This window comes from Myotis daubentonii, chromosome 3 (assembly GCF_963259705.1).
Source record: "Myotis daubentonii chromosome 3, mMyoDau2.1, whole genome shotgun sequence".
NCBI lineage: Eukaryota > Metazoa > Chordata > Mammalia > Chiroptera > Vespertilionidae > Myotis > Myotis daubentonii.
In genome coordinates, this window is record NC_081842.1 from 90110738 (window position 1) to 90133688 (window position 22951).

A 22951-nucleotide genomic window follows, 5' to 3' on the forward strand; every position below is an offset into this window, starting at 1 on the left:
TAGTACTTAAATATATGTATTTCTGGGAAAAAGAAACTAAGGCAGTCTATATACACAGATTTTATTTATCAGAGTTTAGTTAAATATTAACATGGTTATTATTTCAGTTAACAAGATTTTTTTACTATGAATATTTGCATAAAATACAAACCTAGCTCTTCAGTTTACAAATCACTAAATAATTGATGCACAACATGATCATTGACCAACTGCATCGCTTCTTTCAATGTCTGTTGGTGACTGTTCACTGCACATCTGTTAGGTCACACCCAAATATCAAAGTATGTATTTGCATGGTGTTTTGTTTCCCATGGATAAACTGTGACATTTTCCAGAAAGAGAAAATTGATAGAGAAAATGAGCCAGCAATGATGAACGTGCAGCAAAGAAATAAAGTGAAATTTAAATTAAATATAAATGAAGTTGCAAAAGAAAAGGTTGACAATGAAAATGTTGAATTGATTCTTATCAACATACTTTAGATTTGCAGCCAGAGGAGCTTAGCAAAGGAAAACTTTTGACATAAATGAGAAAAATGGCTGTGAAAAAAAAAATGTGAAGAGGTCCCAGAAGAAGTGACACTGACAAAAAACTTCACATTGAAAAATATTTTAAAATATTGGGCTCATGACAAAAAATATTTGAAACTGATTCTATGACAATTTGCCCAAGCATAGAGAAGGGATACACTCGATATCATAAGCTACCTGATAAAAAGACAAGCATAGTCAAACTACTTTGGTAAAATTTCTACAAATAATCACTTTCATTCTCAACATTTCTAGTGTTTTAAATTGCAGTGTAATAATAAGTGTTAATCTTACTGGTTTTTATACATTTAAAGTTGTTAGTATTTTGCAAATTTTAAAGATAATAGAACAATTGTATTTTCCATTGATTATTAAAATCACTCTGCACCGTGATTTTCATTGTTTTTGGTATTTTTTAAGCTATTTGATTATGATGTGGCTGCCACTGTGTGTTTGTGTCTGTGTGCCAGAGAGAGGGATTATAATTTTGGGGATTTTATTGAGTCTCAAATCTAGAAGTTTAAAATTCTCATCAAAATTTAAAAATTATATCATAATTTCTTCAAATAGTTTTATTTTCATGAATATCTTTATTTTCTTATTCTGATACTTCAATTGCTCATAACTTATACTGCTGTTTCTGACCCACAAATCACTGGACCTCTGCTAATTTTTTTCTGCTTTTCTCCATTTGTGCTTCAGTTTGACCAACATATATTATTATGTTTAAAACACTGATTTACTGGGAATTTTGGAGATCCTATCTGCTATCATACTATTCAGTGAGATTTTTCTTTCTCATATTGCTATGTACATTTCTAGAATTTCCATTTGTTTTTTGTTTTTCTTCTTATTGTTCATTCTAATAGTAAATCCGAGATCTCCTATTTTCTCCTTCATTATATCAAGGTTTTCTTTTAAATCTTTGAACATATGTCTAGTAGCCTTTAAAATGACTTTTTTAGTAAATCCATTATTTTTGTTTGTGGTGTATTTTTGTTGGTTTATTCTTACCTCTGGCAGTGGATCATTTTCCAATTTTCTACATTCTTAGCAAAACATTATTATCTATTGTATACAGGGCATTATAAATGCTACCTTGTTGAGAGTCTGGATTTCTTTTTTAGATTAATACAGTACTTTGTCTCATTTGAACATGCAATTGCTTTAGTGGAAGAAAACCTTATTCTTTTTAAGCCCTTTATTTCTGTTTTGTTAATGTGTATCTAGAGTGGCCTCTACTTTGAGGTTGGATGAGATTTACCTAAACATATAACCTTCATAGGTTTTCTCCTAAATGCCTGAGTATTTCAATGAGGTCTCTTCAGTCTGACAGGTCAGAACTCACTTTTTTTTTTCTCATATTGTATGTGGTTCAGTATCTGTTCAGCTTACAGAAACCTAGTAGTTATTTTTTCTCCAATAGATGCATTTTACCAGGCCATGTAGAATCTCAACCTTAGAATGTAGAGCTTAGTTTTTGACAACCAACCAAAGAAACAAAACCCCTCCAGAATACCACCATGAAGACTCCAGAGTTCCTTTCTGCATAGCTCCTGTCACTGAGGTATCCTGCTCCCATTCCCACACCTCAGGAACCCTGATCTCCAGGTTTTATCTGTTCAGCTGTGAAAAATATGCATCCAGGCAGGCAGGCATCTGGTACCATTTGGAATGAAACTCTCATTACTCCCATCTCTCAAGGGTCACAGTCTTGACATACAACATCTAAAGAGTCATTTCCTACACTTCATAATTCATGTTTAAGCTTGTTTTCAGTGGAAAAACCAGTTCAGTGCAAGTTATTCCATCATAATCAGAGACAGAAGTTCCTATGTTGAAATCTATGACATCCTAATATCCATGTGAAACATTTCACCATACTCCGCACTCTTCCTTTGAAATATTAAACAGCTCTTATCCTTGACCAAGCTCCTTATCCTTGACTAAGCTCCTAAGTTACCATCTTTTTAACCCAACACTCATTAGTGAAAGTGAGGTTTTTATTGTTTTTCCAAGAAATGCTTTTCAAACTGGTTTGCTTGCAACAGGGGTATTATGTTCACTTTGTTCAGAAGTTCAACTATTTCTATGTATCTCTTAGAAATATTTTCTTTATGAAAACTTTGACTTCTAAAACATTTTGGAGCTACACACAAACACATTCACACACATACACACAAGGCATGTAAATCTTTCTTAGATACTTTATATCCTACAGAGAATAACATTTTGACATTAAATCTGCAGATTCTAATAATCTGGAAGATATTTAATAAATTTAAAAAATGTATATGTTATATATTACATATATATATATATATTTAGAATATAAATCTATAAAATATATAATATGTGTGTGTATGTACATACATATACACATATGTATACATATAAAACATACAATTCGCTATTATATATGCTATTTTTTTAAACTTTTAATAAAAATTGGAAAATATATTGAATTCTATTTTAAGAGACAGAAACAATCAAAAGAATAATAGAACTGTATTTTCCTTTTTGCTTAAGCTAGATAAAAGTAATGAGACTGCTATTTGAACTGTGTTTTATCTAAAGCTTATAGAGCATAGAAGAACAAATGATAGGTGTGGGAGTAAGATAATAGTTTGAAACAAATTGGAGCAGAGAGAAATAGATTAGATAATCCCTAGTTTAAAAAACAGATGCCTTTAGTGGTACTTTTCTTAAAAAGTAAACTTCTACCAACAGTTGCATATAATATGTTAAAACATTTAAACAATCTGATTTCTTTTGTTAAAATATTTTAAAAGTTATACTATGTAATAAAAGCCTAATATGCAAATTGTCCCCTTCGGTGGTCGTTCAACTGGGAGTTCAATTGCTCTCTATATATGTGCTGACCACCAGAGGGCAGCACAGAATATGGCAGGCGTCAGTGATGTGGTGCTGGCAGTGGGCAGCAGTGGAGGTGCTGCCGGGCCCCAATGGGCCTTGATGAGAGCAGAATCACGGTGGGATGGTGGAGCAGGTGAGTGGGCAGTGCCAAGTCAAGGTGGGTGTGAGTGGGGGCTCAATCGCCCCACCTATTGCCTGGTAGACAGCAATCAGCAGTGGTAGCAAGGGGCATGGCCACCACCCAGCTCCCAGGCGCTGAGGGAGCTTGGCGGGGGGCCCAGACCTGATCGATCACCCAGCAGGTGAGATTATGGAGCAGGTGAGGGAGTGGAGCCAGGCCAAGGCGAGGTGCCAGGTGGGGCTGTGGGGCTTCAAACCTGGGGACGCAAGCTGGGCCTGCAAGGCTGGGGCGCGAGCTGGGGCCTGACCTTCGCAGGATACCCTGAGGGACCCCACCCTCGAATTCATGCACTGGGCCTCTAGCTGTATAATAATAGCTAATTGGTTCTCCCTCTGCTTTTGACAACAGAAACATAGAACTACTGTCAAATATTCCTTTATCGGTATTTTAAATACCGATAAAGGAATGTTTATGGGTATAATCAGTTATCAGCTACTCCACATGACATGATCAAACTAAAACCTCTTGAATAGGGACTTGATGGTGGGGTCAGGGGTATAGGTGTCCACAAAGACAGAGGGCAGTATAGTCATGTGCTGCTTAATGACAGGGACACATTCTGAGAAATGAGTCCTTAAGCAATTTCATCATTGTGTGGACATCATAGATTGTACCTACATAAACCTAGATGGTATAGCCAAGTACACACTTAGTTTATATGGTATAGCCTATTGCTCCTTGGCTATAAGCCTGTACACCATTTTACTGTACAAAACATCATGAGATTCAATCAAACACCAGATAAAATGATGCAATTAAAAGACCCAGTAAAAATGAGATATACAAGGCTATTGCCAGCATAACATGACACACTGTTTTTTATAAGTAGAAAGAGTACACTCTAAAATAACAAAAAAGGATAACATAGTAAATACATAAACCAGTAACATTGTTGTCTATTATCATTATCAAGTACATAATTGTATGAGCTACACATTAAATGACTGGCATTAGGTTATTTATACCAGCATCACCACAAACATATGAGTAATTGGTTGTGCTACAACCATTACGATGGCTATGAGGCCACAGAAAATTTTCAGCTGCTTTGTAGTCTAATGGGCCGCACTCACATATGTGGGCCACCTTTGACTAAAATGTCCTTATGTGGCACATAGCCGACTGTACTGGTTAAGTTTTTCATACCAAACTTACAAGTATTGCACTGCCATTGTAAATAAAAAGTAAATATCATCCTTAATGAAAATCTGTGTTTTTACTGCAAATTGTTGGAAATGAGTTTCTATAACATAACCTTGTTAAAATGTCAGTATTCTGACAGTTTTTATAGCATTATGGCTGTTTCTTTTAGAGTTGGCAGTCAACAAATCATTATTTTAAGAAATGCCTTTGTAAATACACCTACTTTATATAAAACTGTTGAGAAATGAGTAGGGATGGGATGTCACTGCAGGGTTATTGTTCAAATAGCAGAGAATTTGAAATAGTAACAATAACCTCAGTTATATTCTGTATATTTGTTTTATTTGGAAATATATTTGGATCTATAATTCTTTATTTTTTATTTACAGATAACCATCTATATATATAAATGCCAAGCAACTAGAATGCCAGAACTACCGAAACGACCAATATGACTGGTCACTATGATGTGTGCATTGTGGCTGGCCAATAGGCTGATCAGGGGGTGGCCCTCCCCCAGCCAGTCCCACCCTTAATTAGTCCTCCCACCCCAATCAGATGTGGGGCCAGCTGGCCAACCACCCACAACTCCTTCCACCAACTGGCCTGGCCCAATCAGCCCCCATGGATGGGGGTGGAGGGGCTGGCCAGACCCCATCCATGCACAAATTCATGTACTGGGCCTCTAGTCTAAAAATAAAAGCCCAAAATATAATTTCTAGAAACACCTTGATCAATCTAAAAATACAGGCATATATTAGAAGTTAAGAACTTTCTTAAAAACCAAATGAAACTATAGAAAACATGTCATTCTTTGAAGTTATTAAATAATTTTATATTGTTTTAGAATTATCAATAAAACTAAGATTTATAAATAAAAGCTATCATAAATATTCATCATAATGTTAGGTAGACAAGAAGGCAATGATTTTTCAAAATTAAACATTTTCTAACTTTTTAACAATAAATGTTACTAGTATAATAAAGATACAAATTACAAAGTATATGGCTGTCCATGTCATGCACACATATATATGCACATGCATATGCACACTTAGAAACATTCTCATGATATCTGAACTTTTGAAGAGGTGCAATTGATACTCATAATTATATTAGCTATGTTCACTCAACACTGTGGAAGCTGAATATTTTATATTTATGAAAATGCCTAATGCATATGGCACTGTTCCATGCTATTAATGAGTATATAAAAGAAAGAATTGGAAAATGTAAAAAATCTCCATAAAGAATGCAGGGACAGGTAATTTATTTGTCCATGAAATAAATCTTTAATTAGTGTTCTGCAATATAACTTCACAAAATATATTTATTCCATTTTTCCTACCAAAAACCATAGTAAAGAGATCTGCCATTACCCCTCCAAAAAAATCATGCCCTTATCCTATCTAATAAAAGAGAAACATGGTAATTGGCGTACGACCACTACCCTTCCCATTGGCTAATCAGCCAGATATGCAAATTAACTGCCAGCCAAGATGGCGGCCGGCAGCCAGGCAGCTTGAAACTAACATAAGGCTTACTTGCTTCAGTGACGGAGGACTCCAACATTCCCCACCTGCCTTGCCGGCCTCTGAGCCTACAGTTTCAAACATTGTAACAAATATAGACGCTAAACAAAACCCCAGAAACCAGCTTTCAGCCGGCTGGGATCTCAGAGCTGGAGTTGATACAGAGTTTCGATCATAGAACCGAAACAAACCAGATACCTGCTTTCAGGAGCGGAGGCCTAAGAGCTGGAGCCTCAGAGCTAAAGCTGGCCCAGAATAAAAAAGAAAAAAAGAAGCAGTTGGGAGCTTCAGTCCCAGCCTGAAAACAGCCCTCAGCCCCTCATCCAGACTTGCCAGGCACCCCAGTGGGGACCCCCATCCTGAAGGGTGTGTGACCAGCTGCAAACAGCCATCATCCCCTCATCCAGGCTGGCCAGGCACCCCAGTGGGGACACCCACCCTGATCCAGGACACCCTTCAGGGCAAACCAGCCAGCCCCCACCCATGCACCAGGCCTCTATTCTATATAGTAAAAGGGTAATATGCCTCCCAGCACTGGGATCAGCAGAGCTGAGAGGCCTCCTGGCACCGGGATCAGTGTGACAAGGGGCAGCGCCCAAAACCCCTGATCACCCTGCAGCTCTGTGTGTGACAGGGGGTGGGGCCACAACCTCCCTATCGGCCCTGCTCTGTTCGTGACAGGTGAAGGCGTCCTAACCCCCTGATCGGCCCTGCTCTGTGCCTGATAGGGGGGAGCTCCCAAACCCCCTGATCACCCTGCGGCTCTGTGTGTGACAGGTTGCGGTGCCCCAAACCCCTCACCCCATGGGCCCTGCTCTGTGTGTGATGGGGTAGAGCCATAACCTCCCCATCGGCCCTGCCCTGAGTGTGAGAGTGGCAGCGCCCCAACTCCCTGATCGGCCCTGCTCTGTGGGTGATAGAGGGCGGCGCCCCAACCCCCTGATCGCCCTGTGGCTCTGTGTGTGACAGGGGGCGGTACACCAACTCCCCTATCGGCCCTACTCTGTGAGTGACAGGGGGGAACTCCTCAACCCCCCTGATGGGCCCTGCTCTGTGCGTGACAGGGGGGAGCTCCCCAACCCCCTGATCAGCCCTGCTCTGTGCGTGACAGGGGGCAACTCCTCAACCCCCTGATTGGCCCTGCTCTGTGCGTGACAGGGGGTGGCACCACAACCTCCCCATGGACTCTGCCTTGAGTGTGACAGGGGGTGGTGCCCCAACCCCCCAATCGGCCCTACCCTGAGCATGACTGAGGGTGGCATCGCAACCTCCCAATCCGCCCTGCTCTGTGCATGACAGGGGGTGGCGCCCCAACTCCCCAGTCGGCCCTGCTCTGAGCCCGACCAGGGGATGCACCTAGGGATTGGGCCTGCCCTCTGCCACCCGGGAGCAGGCCTAAGCCAGCAGGTCGTTATCTCCCGAGGGGTCCCAGACTGCGAGAGGGCACATGCAGAGCTGACCACAAGGGGGCAGACACTCACCGCAAGATGGAAACCACAGGCATGGAAACATGGAACACACTGATGAAACTCAGAGGGAAGTGGGGGAGGGTGGGAAGAGATTAATCAAATATCTTATATGCATACTTGAGGTCTGGTGTATGGATTCATGCATGGGTGGGGTCCCTCGGCTGGCCTGCGGGGATCAGGCTGAAACTGGCTCTCTGACATCCCTTGAGGGGTCCTGGATTATTAGCGGGTGCAGGCTAGGCCAAAGGGACCCTAGTATAATGATAAAACTACATATTAAGAAAATATTCAGATATATTACAGACAAAAATTCTGATAAACATACAAAGCTCATCATAATAATCTTATTACTAAACATGCATTTTAGGCTGCTTTTTTTCTAAAATTTGAGAAATAGGAGGCCAACATAATCAAAGCAAATGCAATCATTATCTTTTATGCCACATCACAATTAAGGACAAGACAGAGAGAGAATGAAAAAGGGAGAGAGAGAAGTTGAAAGTGGAGGAGATACAAAGTTATAAGTTAAATTCAAACAAGGTAGATATACCTGACAGAGAAAGAGGTGAATTGACATTTTTTTTGAAATGAGACAGTCAATAGAGGTTGTGGTCCCCCAAAAAAGTATATTTCAAAAGGTTAGAAAGACCTAGTCATGTGTAATCTAGAAGCAGAGACAGCAAAACGCAGAAAGGCCGCAGAGGAGCAGCCGGCATCAGTAGTTGTGGAAATAAAGTAGCATGACCCATTTGTGGCTTAGATACTGAAACAGGACTTTCAAGATAGGTTTTCAGTTTCAGTCAGGGCTTGCAGGAAGATTGTCAAGTAGCCTGATTTGGGGGTGGTAAAAATGTGGGGATTAAGTGAGACAATCATAGAAGTTAAGCGATTCCCATTGGGGTAGAACTCAAACTCTCAGATGTGTAGTGTTCAAACACTGGTTTTGACTGCAGGACCGTCAGCAATTCTGAGGTGAATCACAAGTAATTTGTTACTGATAGAAAAACATACATATATGCTATCAATGAAAATAGTTTTGAGCTTATTGATATAAAAATGTCAGTCTTTCTTACTCTCATTGAAATATACTGTTTGGAATGAGAGAAATAGGATTGAAGTTGGTTCGAGCAACCAGAAATGCTTATGGCAAGTGACACACAAGGGAATCATTTCTGAGTTGTAAAATGAAGCAGAAAAAAGGGGTTTAAAGAACAGAAGAAGTCAAAGGACTTATATTAACATCTGGTAACACTCAACGGACAGAAGGGGGGTGGTAGTTAAAAGGGCCAAATATATGGTGAAAAAAGAATATTTGCCATTGGGTGGTAGGCACACAATGCAATATACAGATGGTGTATCATAGAAATGTATACTTAAAACCAAATGATCTTATTAACCATGTCACTCCAATAAATTCAATATAAAAATACAACTGGATTCAACAATTAAAAAAAAGCAAGTATCTTGGATTCGGAAGGTAAAAAAGAAATAAAGTACAGTTAGAATGTTTAGCCACTTCACTACTCTGAAGGTGTAGCTAGAAAGGCATGACAATGTGTTCCTGGCCATGTAGCCTGAAAACGTTAGTTTCCTCATCTGTAAAAAGAAAGTAGCAATTTTTTTTTAATCATGTGTTCATCTGAGCACAAGAGATAGGCTGGCAAAATGTCTAGTTTTGCCTAATACCAAGCACTTCACTATACAAAAATATACTTTAATACAAATGTGAGCATATAAGATGAAGAGCACACAGTTCAAGAAGTGGCACTTATGTCCTTCATTATGAAGATACTGATTTTATCCCAGTGAAAAGCCCAAACAAGAAATGTCTATACCAGGTTAGTTATTTGACTTATTTGGGGAACTTATTGTTTAATTTCATCCACTTCTGTTTCTAAACTAATGCAGCCTCTCCTCCTCTTTCATATTTCTCTATTATCCTTGCCTCCCAATTGGTTGCATATCTTCCTCTAAGATAAGGAATCCCAAATGGAACTAGAAACATACTAGTAAATGTTAGTTTGATCTACTCACAATAAAATTCTTCTTTCTATAGTTATCCATTGATTATAGTTTACTTTATTATTGCTTTGAGGATAATCTTCCTTATTTTTGTCCCTGTAATGCAGGTTAGATATAGGTATCAGTGTAACACTTACTTGAGTAGATAGCCATAATGGCATTATTTAAGTGAAAGATTGCAGATATTTCAATAATATAATATTAATTATATACATATGTAGACGATCTGTTTCAAATATTATTTGTAAGGCTATTATTTAGGCATTTACTGATAAATTTACAGGTTTTTTTTTTCTTGGATATGGGTTGTGGTAAGAAAATCATAGCTTTGAAATAAATTATTTTTATATAATTTGAAAGAAAATGTTTTGCTGTGTTTTGATGGTTAATTTCAAATAGCATAAATTCTTTAATATAGCTACTATTGAAATTTATGAACTAAGGAATTAATCAGGTGAGTTCCCTAAGACTATGATTTTATAAATAACTTTTATAATGGATAATTCAACAGCAGACAGCAACTAAAGTATAGTGTGATAATAGAGTTTTTATTTAAATTGCTCTCTACATTTCTTATTATTTTTTAGTTTTAATTTTAGTTGAACAGAATGCAAGGCCAGATAAAAATACAATAAAGAATTTCTTTCAATAGATAGCATTTCCCCTAATTCAGAGTTTTAGAACTAGAAAGAATGACTTACTGTAATGAATTGTAGCTCAGAGGTAAAGTGACATACTCCAGATTATACTTATTTAATTGCTTTAGAAAGATTAAAGCCAGAGATTTCCTCAGTTTCAGTCCCATAGTCTTCTCTTTATTTACCAACATGACCCTTAAACTACAAACATGATTTTATGTAGGATGACGGTACAGATCCTTCACTATTGATACATTGGAAACACCAGTGATTCTATAGGAATCATTTATACAAATTCAAATTTTGTTGGGAATAGGATTATATGAACAAGCTAATTTTTTTTTAAGATTTCATAGTTTTTGTTTTATTACTTGTGATGGGAGATTTTATTAATTTTGTAATACTTCCATATCTAAATATCAAAGAAAGAAATTTATACTATCAGTCTAACCATGTGAGTAAACAGTTAAATGTACAAATGAGTTATTTTATTCTGTATCTGATTCTCTCTCTCTCTCCCTCTCTCTCTCTAGTCATCTGTCTATCCTAGTAATTTAAAGTTCTTTAGTTTGAGAGAAATTGATTTGCATTCATCATTAATTCATCACTAGTGCACAATGTACACAGGCTATTGTATATTTGCTAGAGGTGACGGTGACTGTTTGGTTTCCTAAAGAAGTGTGTTATCAGGGCTCTAAGGTTCTTATAAGCTTTTCAAAACACCTTTCTTCTCACAAGTTTGGAGTACTTTATCAATATTTACTCATTAATATTCACATCATTCTTGAGAAGAAGAAAATAGGCATTATCACTGCTCTACAGGTAGAGCAACAAATGATAGTCAAGTCAACTGCCTTGTCTCAGGTTTATGGTAAGGCAGTCATAAAGGTGAGCATATCTATAGATACAAAGAGACCTCATGCACATAACCTCAGCTAAATCTCCCTGCTCTAAGCTTCCCCAACTTCTTTGATAAAAGTCATGGGAGCTCTTATTGAAATATTCATCTCCCACAAACACATTGCCAGGGAGGTTGGGAGGAAACCCACAGATTAAAGACTTAAAAGATATATAAACTAAGTGAATTATATGATTTTTGTTTGAATTGTGACTCAAACAAACTATAAAATGCACCTATGAAATAAAAGAAAATTTGAACAATTACTATATAAATTATATTTAGTAAATATTGGTGGATTTTTAGGTATAGTAATGTTATTATATTACAAGAAGAATGTTAGTTTATGAGATATATTCTGAAATATATATATAGATATACTGACATGCGGTCTGGAATTTGCTCCCAAATCATTCAGGGCTGGGAAGAACATGATATATTAAACATTATCTTGTTTCATCAGAACCAAAAATTTAAGCATGGTAGTTAGTTATACTAACCATTCTATTTTTTATGTTTACAATTTCCTGTTAAGAAGCTTGTTTAAAGTTTTTAAAAAGGGGAAACATCTCCACCTGTTGAAATTCTGGTTGAGTAGTTTGTTGTGGGGCTCAAGTATCTTTAGCTTTCACAGGCTCCCAGCTGATTCTGAGAATGAGAAAATTCTTGGAAACACTGACCTTGGTGACTCCTTCTCAGACTTCAGGAGACTGATGCAAAAAGCCAAATATTTTAGCATCTATAATTCATTTACATGTGACTTTTTTTGTGCAGGACTTTGGGTAACACTCTATTATGTTTATATAAATATGTAAAGTTTTCTTTTAAAAGCAAATACTTTGATTCATTCTTCTCAAAATAACAGAATCCATTATTTTAGTAAAAACTACCCTTGAGTTGCGTGGGCTATACAGATCTATCAGCAGATTTTACTGAAAATAAAAGGAGCAAATATCAGGTCAAGATAATTCTGCTGTGACACAAACTAGTGTGAAAATCAGACAAGAATGCATGCTTTTCTTGAATAAAGTTTTAATAGTTACTTAAGGAATAGAAAAATAATTTGAAGTAAAAATCTGTCTTTGCCTTTTCAAAGAACCCTGCAACTATTTATGCAAATCTAACATCAATGATGAGGAATAACATTTTCCTTTTTTTTTTTTTTTTTGGAAAAGAAACAGTCACTAATATTTGCAAAATAGTAACACTATCATATTGCTGATTGAATGCAGTTTAACTCAGTTTTCCATGAACTCTTAAGAGCTGACATTAACAGATTGAATTAACATTAACTGTTACTCATTTGGTAACAAAATTAGGCCTCAAGAGGAATAATTGGAGGATAATAATCTAGAAATGATACAGCTATTTAATTTTTTTTATTCTAGGATTATTAGAGAAAACTTTCAAATAAATTTTCATCAACTTTCCCCAGTGAATTTTATGACACATTTGTACTTTAACTTTTTTACAATGTGCTTTGAATTTAGATACTGGTTTAAAATCCATAGAAATATCACATTTTATTAGCAAACTTGACTTTAAAATTTATTAAAATGCAGTTATTCATAGAGGCTAATATACTCAGTAGTCAACACCTACTTCTGCTAGTTAGTTAAATTTAACTGGGAGAAATTATATTACTTTCACTTATAAAACATTATTCCCAGGCTTTTGGGGCACTTAGAGACACTAACTATAATATCTGTGTATATGTAAATATAGTCTTATATCAGTGTAGAATTCATTCATATAAAAATGTATTTCTCCATGAAAATGCATATTGATTGTTATTTTAATTATTTAATTGTGCATCTACAGAATAGCCTTGCATCAAATGCAAGGAAGATTATTTCTAGGTTTTCCCATCCATTGGCCCAATTCTCAATCCCCACTTCCTATTTTTTAATCAATTAGAACTCAGCATAGTAGGTAAACTAGGCAGTAGATGGGGAAGGGCTGCGATAGAGCCTTCTATATTTCTGAAGCCATCAGCATGAAAAACTGTTGTAGTGTAATTCAAAGGCATTTTTAAGAAATTTAGGTAAGCCTTTAAAAACTTGTTTTTACCTACTAGGGATTGTTTAAAGCTCTTCATATCTACTATTTATGTTCTTTGGCAGGGAAAATTTCTGAACATATATGGATTCTTTTGCTCAAATTTATAAAGCTGTTTGTTTCACAAAAGATATCTGTGATGACTCAGAAGTGAGTAAATGGGGGAGAGTTAACAGAGCTGGAAGATTCATATATCTGGTGTGGAAATAGATCTGCAAGAAGAGTTTGGCTAGTTAGAGTGATTGCATCAGTTTGGCCCCTATTTCTTCTTCAGAGATAGTAAAACAAATTGTAGTATTTGCTTCCATCTTAGTCTTCCCAGGCTGCCATGACAAAATACCACAGACCTGGTAACTTAAACAAGATGAATTTATTTTTTTTACAGTTCAGGAGGCTGGAAGTCCCAAATCAGATTACTAGCATGGTCTGGTTCTGGTGACTGTCCTCTGGTAGCTTGTAGACTACTGCCTCCTCCCTATGTCCTCTCAGGAGGGTAGGAGAGGGAGGGAGAAATCCTTTCTTCCTCTTATAAGGCCACCAATCCTAGCAGATAGAAGCCCATTCTATAACCTCATTTAACCTTACCTCTAAAAGCCCTATCTCCAAATACAGTCACATTACTTCAACATATGAATTCTGGGAGAACACAATACAGTCCATAATCGCTTAACCATCCTGCCTTCCCTTGTGAATATTTTATAACTTGTACTATAGATGGTGGGATAAAATGTACAAATGAGAAGTCAAAAAGATCTGGTAGTAAATTCCAACTTCATTTTTAATAGCTGCAGAATTTTAAAGGAATTAAATTTTGTAAACTCAGTTTCCAATCGTGCATGAGGTCTACAGCAAGATTGTGTCTCAGCCTCTCCTTCTTGCTTTGCTGTGTTCTGTTATTGTGGGTTTTATTTTTCTTATTCACTCAATGTGTGGGAGTCTTTTAGCCAGCTCTTGTTTGTTTGTTTTTTTCTTTTCTTTCTTTCTTATTCTTTTTTCCCCCCCCCCCAGAGGAAATTGTTCCATTTGTAGTTGTAGATTCCAAATGTTCTTGGGAGGAGTTGAGTTCGAAGTGTCTTCATAAACTAAAACTTTTCAAAAAATTGGAATTGATTTCAGAGAGGAAGGGAGAGAGAGATAGAAATATCAATGATGAGAGAGAATCATTGATTGGCTGTCTCCTACATGCCCCACACTGGGGATTTGAGGCCGCAACCTAGTCATGTGCTCTGACTGGGAATTAAACTGTGACCTCCTGGTTCATAGGGTTGACACTCAACCACTGAGCCACATCGGCTGGGCTAAACTGAAATTTCAAATGCTTTGATGAATTTTATGAATTTGGCCATTGTCTAAAATTTAGACAACCTGTGGGTCGCGACCCCTGAAAATACATCCTGCATATCAGATATTTACATTATGAGTCATAACAGTAGCAAAATTACAGTTATGTAGTAGCAATGAAAATAATTTCATGGTTAGAGGTCACCACAACATGAGGGACTGTATTAAAGGGTCGTGGCATTAGGAAGGTTGAGAAGCACTGGATGTAAGTGAATTTTATAGGAGCATTCCTTCACTCTATAAATCTTAGGAATGCCCACTTTGTGCCATTTATTGTTCTCACTGGGAATGCATAAGTGAACAAGAAAACCAAAGCTTCTTTTGTCATGAAGTGTTCTGTGAGGAAGGAAACGCACAGTAAACATAAAGAGTGTCACTCAGTGGAGGGCGTTTAGCAGAAAATCACATAAACAGGTAACAGTGTGACACGTTTAGATTGGAGAATATCTATGTACCATAAGTATTAAGAATGAGCCAATTTTGCAAATACTAGGAAACAACGTTTAAGGTAGTGAATTCAAATAATGAGAGAAAAGAAGCAGTGCATCGAAAACAAATCGGAAGCAGCAGTGCGGCTAAGTTAGCAGGGGGAGCCTGGGCACAAGCGGGCAGGGCGTCACGAGGTAGGGGAAGCATCCAGCTTTTCCTCAATGGGAGAGGCTAAGGACTTTATTACTCGTACACAAGGAAATGATGTCATGGGAAGCATGCTTAAAAATACAGGCACATAGCTTTTATGAAAATAATTAGATAATGGGGTGCGAAGGGAAGCAGAAATTGCAGCTAAAAGACTATTGCAGTTTCCAGAAATATTGCTGCATGATAAAGAGCAGCCTCTTCTCATCTACTTTAGCCAGGTTTCATCAGGATTTGGTGGAGCAGTGAGTATGTCTCATGTATAGCACCTTGCACAAACATGTGATCAAAATCACTTCTGCTATTATGCTTGTCCATAGATGGGTCCTGTACAGAGTGTGCATTGCATAGAGTTGTTCAAATGTGCCTGTTGCCAGACACCATGATAATTATCCAGTTGTTGTTGACAGAAATATAGTCATTTCTTCTTCTTCATCCTTCTCCTTCTTCTTCACCTGGCATAGAAGAAAAAATAACTGAAATAAATATACCTTAAGGTCAGTGCTTCTAAATTTCACTTCCGGTCCGGTTACAAACAATGTGGATTTGCCTCATGAAGCTATCTATGATTGGCTGTGCTAGATGCAGCACAGCCAGATGGTCACATTGAAGCCAACCATGCATCAAAATAACTGAGAAGTTTGAATATAGAGGGCGTAGCATGCATCCAGGATAATGCAGAAAAACAGTGATCCAAAACTTTTAAAAATTAGGTTTTGTTATAGATAGACATGCTTTGTATCTAGTGATGACATTGGGGAAAGTTTCAAGTGAAAGCATTTTAAACCTCTTTATGTTTTTTTTTAATGTAATAAGAAGAGAAGGAGCAAACATATTCCTAGGAGATATAAGTAACATAAGTATCTTACATTTGTTAATACAACTTGATCCTCTGTTATATTAAAAGAGGAAAAAAAGCAAGGACATTACAAACTAAGGTAACATGGTTCATTTACTTCATTCCTGATTGATAACCAAAAGCTCTTTATATAAATAACTTTAGCCATGTACATCTTTCCATTTTTTAAAAAAATATTCACACAAAATTCAGCAGAGAATTACTAAATACCCACTCCAAAGCAAGGACAAAAATTAAATGTCACAATTCTGCCTTTGAAAAGCTCAGAGTGAAGGAAGTAGAAACCTCAACAAAATATTTCAATCAATATAATGTACTTCGAAACTACTACATCAGATTAAAAACAACAACAACAACAAATGTTGCCTTCTATTTTTTTTTTTGTAACTCATAGCAAACAGGCTTCTGCTTCCCCTATAATACCTTGACTTTTCTAAGATCCCTAATATATGTCCTTTTGTAAAAGTCATCAATGGCCTCTACATGCTGAAAAAAAAGGTTTAATTTATGAGACCTCTCTGCTGTATTTGACCCAGTGTTTACTGTTCCTTCTTCAAATTTGCCATTTCCTTGGTGCCTCCTTCAGTGCATATTATTGAGTCTGTACATGATTCCTACAGATTTCCTTTCTTAAAAAATATTTTTGGCTCTTTTTCTTTCCATACACATCTTTGAACTTGGGAATTGACCCTCTGCTCATGTGACTCTATTTTCTATTCATCAGTGACCTGGCTCATGAAGACCTGCCTGCTGAGGTCTCCAGCATCTCCAATCTCAGCATATCTTCAAATAAAATACCCAATATAACAGTCAGTATAATATGAATTTTGTTTGAAGTTTTAAATTATTTTAACTCAATGGCAACATACAAAATATATGAATTACTAGTATCAAATGTATTATTTTAATTTTCATTTTTCTTTTCTAAGAGGCAGGGTTATATATTAGTAGACTTCCCATAACATAGCAAAATTAATATTGAATTTAATCCATTGATAGAAGAGTGGCAAAAGCATGCTTTTTTTTAGAAGTAAACCTCTCATCTTAGTAAGTTAACACTGCTTGGGACCTTAATAGTGTTAAATTGTGGTTAGCTTGCTTGCTTCCTAGAAAGAATAATTTACTTTGAATGAACAGAAATTTACTTTCAAAATAGAACTTTGTTTTAATGACTCTGTGCCTGATACCAGCTTGTGATATCTTCAGAAAATAGTACTATCTTTGGAAAATCCCACATACCTGTTTAAAAGATAATGGTAGCATATATTTCTTAAGTTAGGAAATATAACAAAAAGACCTCGAGACAAGGCAAAGAAAAAAAATTGATGGTTATTGTTTGTGCCTTCACATGGACATCATTCCATATTCAGAACTAGATACACCATTTAGAAGTCTGAGTGGATTTCATTTCATTTGACTGTTGCTCACTTAATGTTTGAAAACTTAGTGACTAAGGTTCAGCTCTGATGCTGACCCTTAGCACCGAGGCTGAAAACGGGTAGTCCATGAACAACATCTCACCTGCAGACATGTTTGTTTAGTCTGCTAAAATCACCAAAGTTCCCACCACTCTTCATTGTGTCTCATCCCTCATGCCTGCCTGGGCCAAGAAACTTTGTGTTTATAATAACTGATTATGCTTATTCAGCTTAGTGGCTGGGCTGAAACATAACCAATAGGGAAAATGGGAAGAGAGAAATAAACTGTCATGGAATAGCTACCAGCCCAAATACTAATATGAAAGAACACAGTGATCTTGGATTTGATTTAATGTTACAATATGGGCTTTATTATTTTTTAAGTATGTTTTTATTGATTTTAGAGAAAGAGAAAGGGAGAAGGAGAAGGAGAGAGAGAAACATCAATCGGCTGCCTCCTGCATGCCCCCTATTGGGGATCAAGCCCACAACCCATGAATGTGTCCTGTCAGGAAATTGAACCAGCTCCCTCTTGGTACATGGGGCTATGCTCCAGCAACTGGTCTACACCAGCCAGGGCTACTATATGTACTTTAACTTTCCCAGATCCGTATATGCTTGCTCTTAGCTGCTTCTATTATGTCTTTTATCTACTTTTATTATGTCCATAGAACATATTTGCAAAATACCCAAGTTGCAAGTGGCATCTATTATTATGAGGGATTTTTTGTTTTGTTTTGTTGTGTTTTTAAATTCAAAGCTAATTGGCATTTATATGGATCTATAACCTTGGCCTTATTAGAGCAATCTTTAGCCAGTTGAGCATATTGCTTTAGCTATAATTATTAATGTCTTCCTTGTAGGAAATTATGCAATCCCCACTTTAAATATTCTGAATTCATTAGGTTATCTTAATGGCTTTTATTATTTACTCCTTTTATGTCCTCCAACCAAAATAGCTGAGACATTAGCCTACTGTCACACAAGCCAGATTTTAGGGCACATCAAGGGTGCAATTCAAGCTTAACCTCCATCATGCCCTAGATCGGCCTTGTCCCCAAATCATGCTTGTGTTCTCTGCCAAGCACCAGTCTCATGGAGATGCTCAGTCACCCCTGAACTCCAGTCCTCTCAGAGGCTCCATTACTGGCCTGAACATATTCCCAATTCCATCATTATTATTGTAACTTAAAAAAGTAAAATGGCCCTGGCCAGTTGGCTCAGTTAGTTGATCATTATCCAGTGCAATCATTTTACAATATATGTAAGTCTAATCATTATGTTGCATATCTTAAATATAAACAGTGTTGTGTCATATCAACAAAACTGAGAAAAAGTTAATTTACATATGTGCATCTTTAGACAGTATAAGGGTAATCAGCAGCAAATCTAGATAATGTAATAATTTCCGATGATAGGCCATTTTTCATTGTGTTAGAGCACTCTAACTTCTTATTACACTGCTCCTTCTATTATTCTTATTTTATTTGCACTCTTTATTTCTATCAGCAACCCACTAGCCCATAGTTTCATAAATCTGGCCTAAAACCTTGGCAAAACCTTATTTTTGATTATTTAATGTTCCATTTTACTTTTTTAAGAAATATATTTTTAATGATTTTAGAAAGAGAGGAAGGGAGAGGGAGAAGGAGAGAGAAAGAGAGAGAGAGAGAGAGAGAGAGAGAGAGAGAGAGAGAGAGAGAGAGAGAGAGAAACATCAGTCAGTTGCCTCTTATACACACCCCAACAACATGGGACCAAATCCACAACCTGGGCATTGCACTGGATAATGCAAATAGTTTTTAGCATTTTGTAGGCTGTCTTTTCATTTTGTTGATGGTTTCTTTTGCTGTATGGAAGCTTCTTCGTTTGATGCAGGCCAACTTGTGTATATATATACAAGCAACATATATATATTTTTTACTTTGTTGCTTGTTCTTTGTTGCTTGTTCTTATCCAAAGGAAAAAAGAACACAAAAAACAAAAACAAAAAACAACAACAAAAACACATTGCTAATACCCACAATAAAGTGCTTTTTTATTCCTATGTTTTCTTCTAGGAAATTTATGGCTTCTGGTCTTATATTTATACCATTTATAATATTTAAGCCATTTCCAGTTAATTTTTGTGAGTGGCATAAGATAGAGGTCTAGTGTCTTTTTAAAAAATATATATTTTTATTGATTTCAGAGAGGAAGGGAGAGGGAGAGAGAGATATAAACATTAATGATGAAAGAGAGTCATTGATCAGCAGCCTCCTACATGCCCCCTATTGGGGATCAAACCTGCAACCCAAGCATGTGCCCTTGACCAGAATCAAACCAGGGACCTTTCAGTCTGCAGCTCTATCCATTGAACCAAACCAGCTAGGGCTCTTTTTCTTTTTCACATGTGAATATCTAGTTTCCCCAGCACAATTTATTGAAAAGACTTTTTGCTCCATTAACTCGCTGGACAACCTTGACAAATGTTGACTGTATATGCTTAAGTTTATTTCTGGACACTCTATTCTGTTCCATTAGTCTATAGGTTGGTTTTTATGCCAATACCATACCATTTTGATTACTATCCTATCTAATAAAAGAGAAACATGGTAATTAGCCGTACATCCGCTACCCTTCCCATTGGCTAATCAGTGAGATATGCAAAGTAACTGCCAACCAAGATGGCGGCAGCAGCCAGGCAGCTGAGAACAGGAGGCTTGGTTGCCCCAGCATGGAGGAAGCCAAGGTTCCCCGCCTTTGGCTGTGGGGCTCTGAGCTCCTGAAGCAACAGCTCCAAAAGATACAATGTTTCAATTATAGAAGCTAAAAGATGGCGGTTAGTTTGCATACTCAGGCTCCAAGCAGAGCGAAGCCAAACAGCCCTGAAGCCGCAGAGCAGAGAGGCCTCCCGGCCCAGGGATCAGCAGAGCCTGATGGAAGCCCTGTGTGTTTATGCACCCTGGGGGTGCAGAGGTCCTGTCCTAGGCAGAGGCCAATGGCGAAACTTCCGACTAGGAGAAGCGGCCTGGGGGCTGGAAGGCGGCTCCTCTGACCTCAGTGCTGGAGTCCCACCGCTCCACCAGGAGAGGAGCAGAGAAAGGCGGGAGCCTCCCTCAAGGTGACCCGAAATCCCCACCCACACCAGGCAGGCTGCTGGGACTGTTCCTGGAGGACTCACTTCCAAGCCCAGCCGGTGGCCCTGCCGCAGCCATGGCACTCCAGGGTGCAGGCCCCAGCGGGATGCGGGGTGGCGGCGGGGGCACCTTGAGTCCTGGGCTCCTTGCCTGCCTTCCAAGGCTTCCTCCTGCTTTAGGGCCTCCCCCTCGCCAGCCTCCTCCCCAGCGCCCAGAGCAGCGGACCCACTGAGGGCGCTTCCCGCTGGCCGAGGGGGTGAATGGAGCGGGGGACTCCCGGGTAAAGGGTCGCCCTGGGGAGGAGTCCCGACACCTCCAAGACCCGCTCCTGTTCGCAACATCCCCAAGATCGCGCGTCTGCACCGCGGGCTGTGGGGCAGCGTGATGGCGCCGATGGTGGAGATGGCGCGGATGGTGGGGAAGGCGCTGCGCACGAGGGTGCTGCTGCAGCCTGGGACCTCCTCAAAGGCTTCAAGATGTTGGGCTCCCTCTTCAAACCCTACATCCGGCACTGCATGGAGGAGGAGGGCTGCATGGAGTATATGCGCAGCCTGCTGCCCGACAACGACCTCTTCCCGGCCTAGGTGACGTGGGCGGAGAAGCACCAGCAGTGCCAGCGGCTGAAGCTGAGCGACAGGCTCGCCAAGCCCCACCAGCTCACCAAGTACCCGCTGCTGCTCAAGTCGGTGCTGAGGAAGAGGGACGAGCCACGTGCCAAGGAGGCCGTCATCACCATGATCAGCTCCGTGGAGCGCTTCATCCACCACGTGAACGCGTGCATGCGGCAGCGACAGGATCGGCAGCAGCTGGCGGCCGTGGTGAGCTGCATGGACGCCTACGAGGTGGTGGAGGGTAGCAACGACGAGGTGGACAAGCTCCTGAAGGAATTTCTGCACCTGGACTTGACCGTGCCCATCCCTGTGCCTCCCCAGAGGAGACGCGCCAGCTGATGTTGGAGGGCAGCCTGAGGATGAAGGAGGGAAAGGATAGCAAGATGGATGTGTACTGCTTCCTCTTCATGGACCTGCTCTCAGTGACCGAGGCAGTGAAGAAGGCTGAGGGGACAGGGTCATCAGGCCACCGCTGCTGGTGGACAAGATCGTGTGCCGGAGCTGCGGGACCCTGGCTCCTTCCTCCTCATCTACCTGAACGAGTTCCACAGCGCCGTGGGGGCTTACTCGTTCCAGGCCAGCAGGCAGGCTCTGTGCCAGGGCTGGGTGGACTCCATTTACAATGCCCAGAACCAGTTGCAGCAGCTGCATGCGTAGGAGCACGCGGGCAGCCAGCAGCACCTACAGAGCCTGGAGGAGGAGGAGGAGGAGGAGGAGGAGGAGGAGGAGGAGGAGGAGGAGGAGGACGCGGAGGAAGATGAGGAGGAAGAGGAGGGTGGGGAGAGTAGTACTTCTGCCCGCCAGCTTCCCCACCATCCTGCGCAAAAGCAGCAACAGCCTGGACACCCAGCACTGCGCCTTGGACAGCTCCAGGGAGACTCTGGCCGTGGTGGTGCTGGAGCCCGGGGAGACGCTCTCCTCTACCGAGTTCGAGGGCGGCCCCTTCAGCTCCCAATCGGAGAAATGTCCCTCAGTACCACCGCCTCATCTGTCACACTGACCAGCGAGCTGCTGGCCCTGGGCCCTGGGGACGGCCGCTCCTGCTCCATGGACTCTGCCTATGGCACCCTCTCTCCCACCTCCTTGCAAGACTTTGCGACCCCAGCCCCTGTGGTGGAGCCAGCGCCCCGGCCCCTATATTTACCACAGGCCCCTTCACCCTTGCCCTTGCCCCGCCTCCGCCGCCGCCCCCCTGTCCAGCTGCTGTCCCGCCTGCCCCACCTGCTCAAGTCCAAATCTGAGGCCAGCCTCCTGCAGCTGCTGGCAGGGCCCCGCCACCCAGGGGGCGCCCCCAGCCCCCAGCCGCAGTCTGTCGGAACTCTGCTTGGCTGCCACAGCCACCGGTGCATCAGTACCACCCGGCTGCTTACCTCCCAGGCCCTGAGCGCAGTGTGGAGCCGCCATGCCTGGAGGGCGCGGTCCGGGGCGGGCGCACGTGTGCCTGGTGCAGCAGGACTTACTGGGGAGCCGCCTGCCTTCCCGGCTGGGCCTCAGGCCTGGCAACCAAGGTGGAAGGGCCGCAGTGCGGCCACCAGGCCCTGAAGGCTGCCCTGAAAGTCACACAAAGACAACCTTCTACTGGAGGGCAGGCATGTGGTGCTCCGGGAAGATTCCGGAGG

At 40.1% G+C, this 22951-nt stretch overlaps 1 pseudogene; it reads left to right on the plus strand.

The window, feature by feature from the left end:
- Positions 1-3434: 3434 nt before the first annotated feature.
- LOC132229659 (pleckstrin homology domain-containing family G member 5-like) lies at positions 3435-22716 on the plus strand (annotated as a pseudogene).
- Positions 22717-22951: the final 235 nt, after the last annotated feature.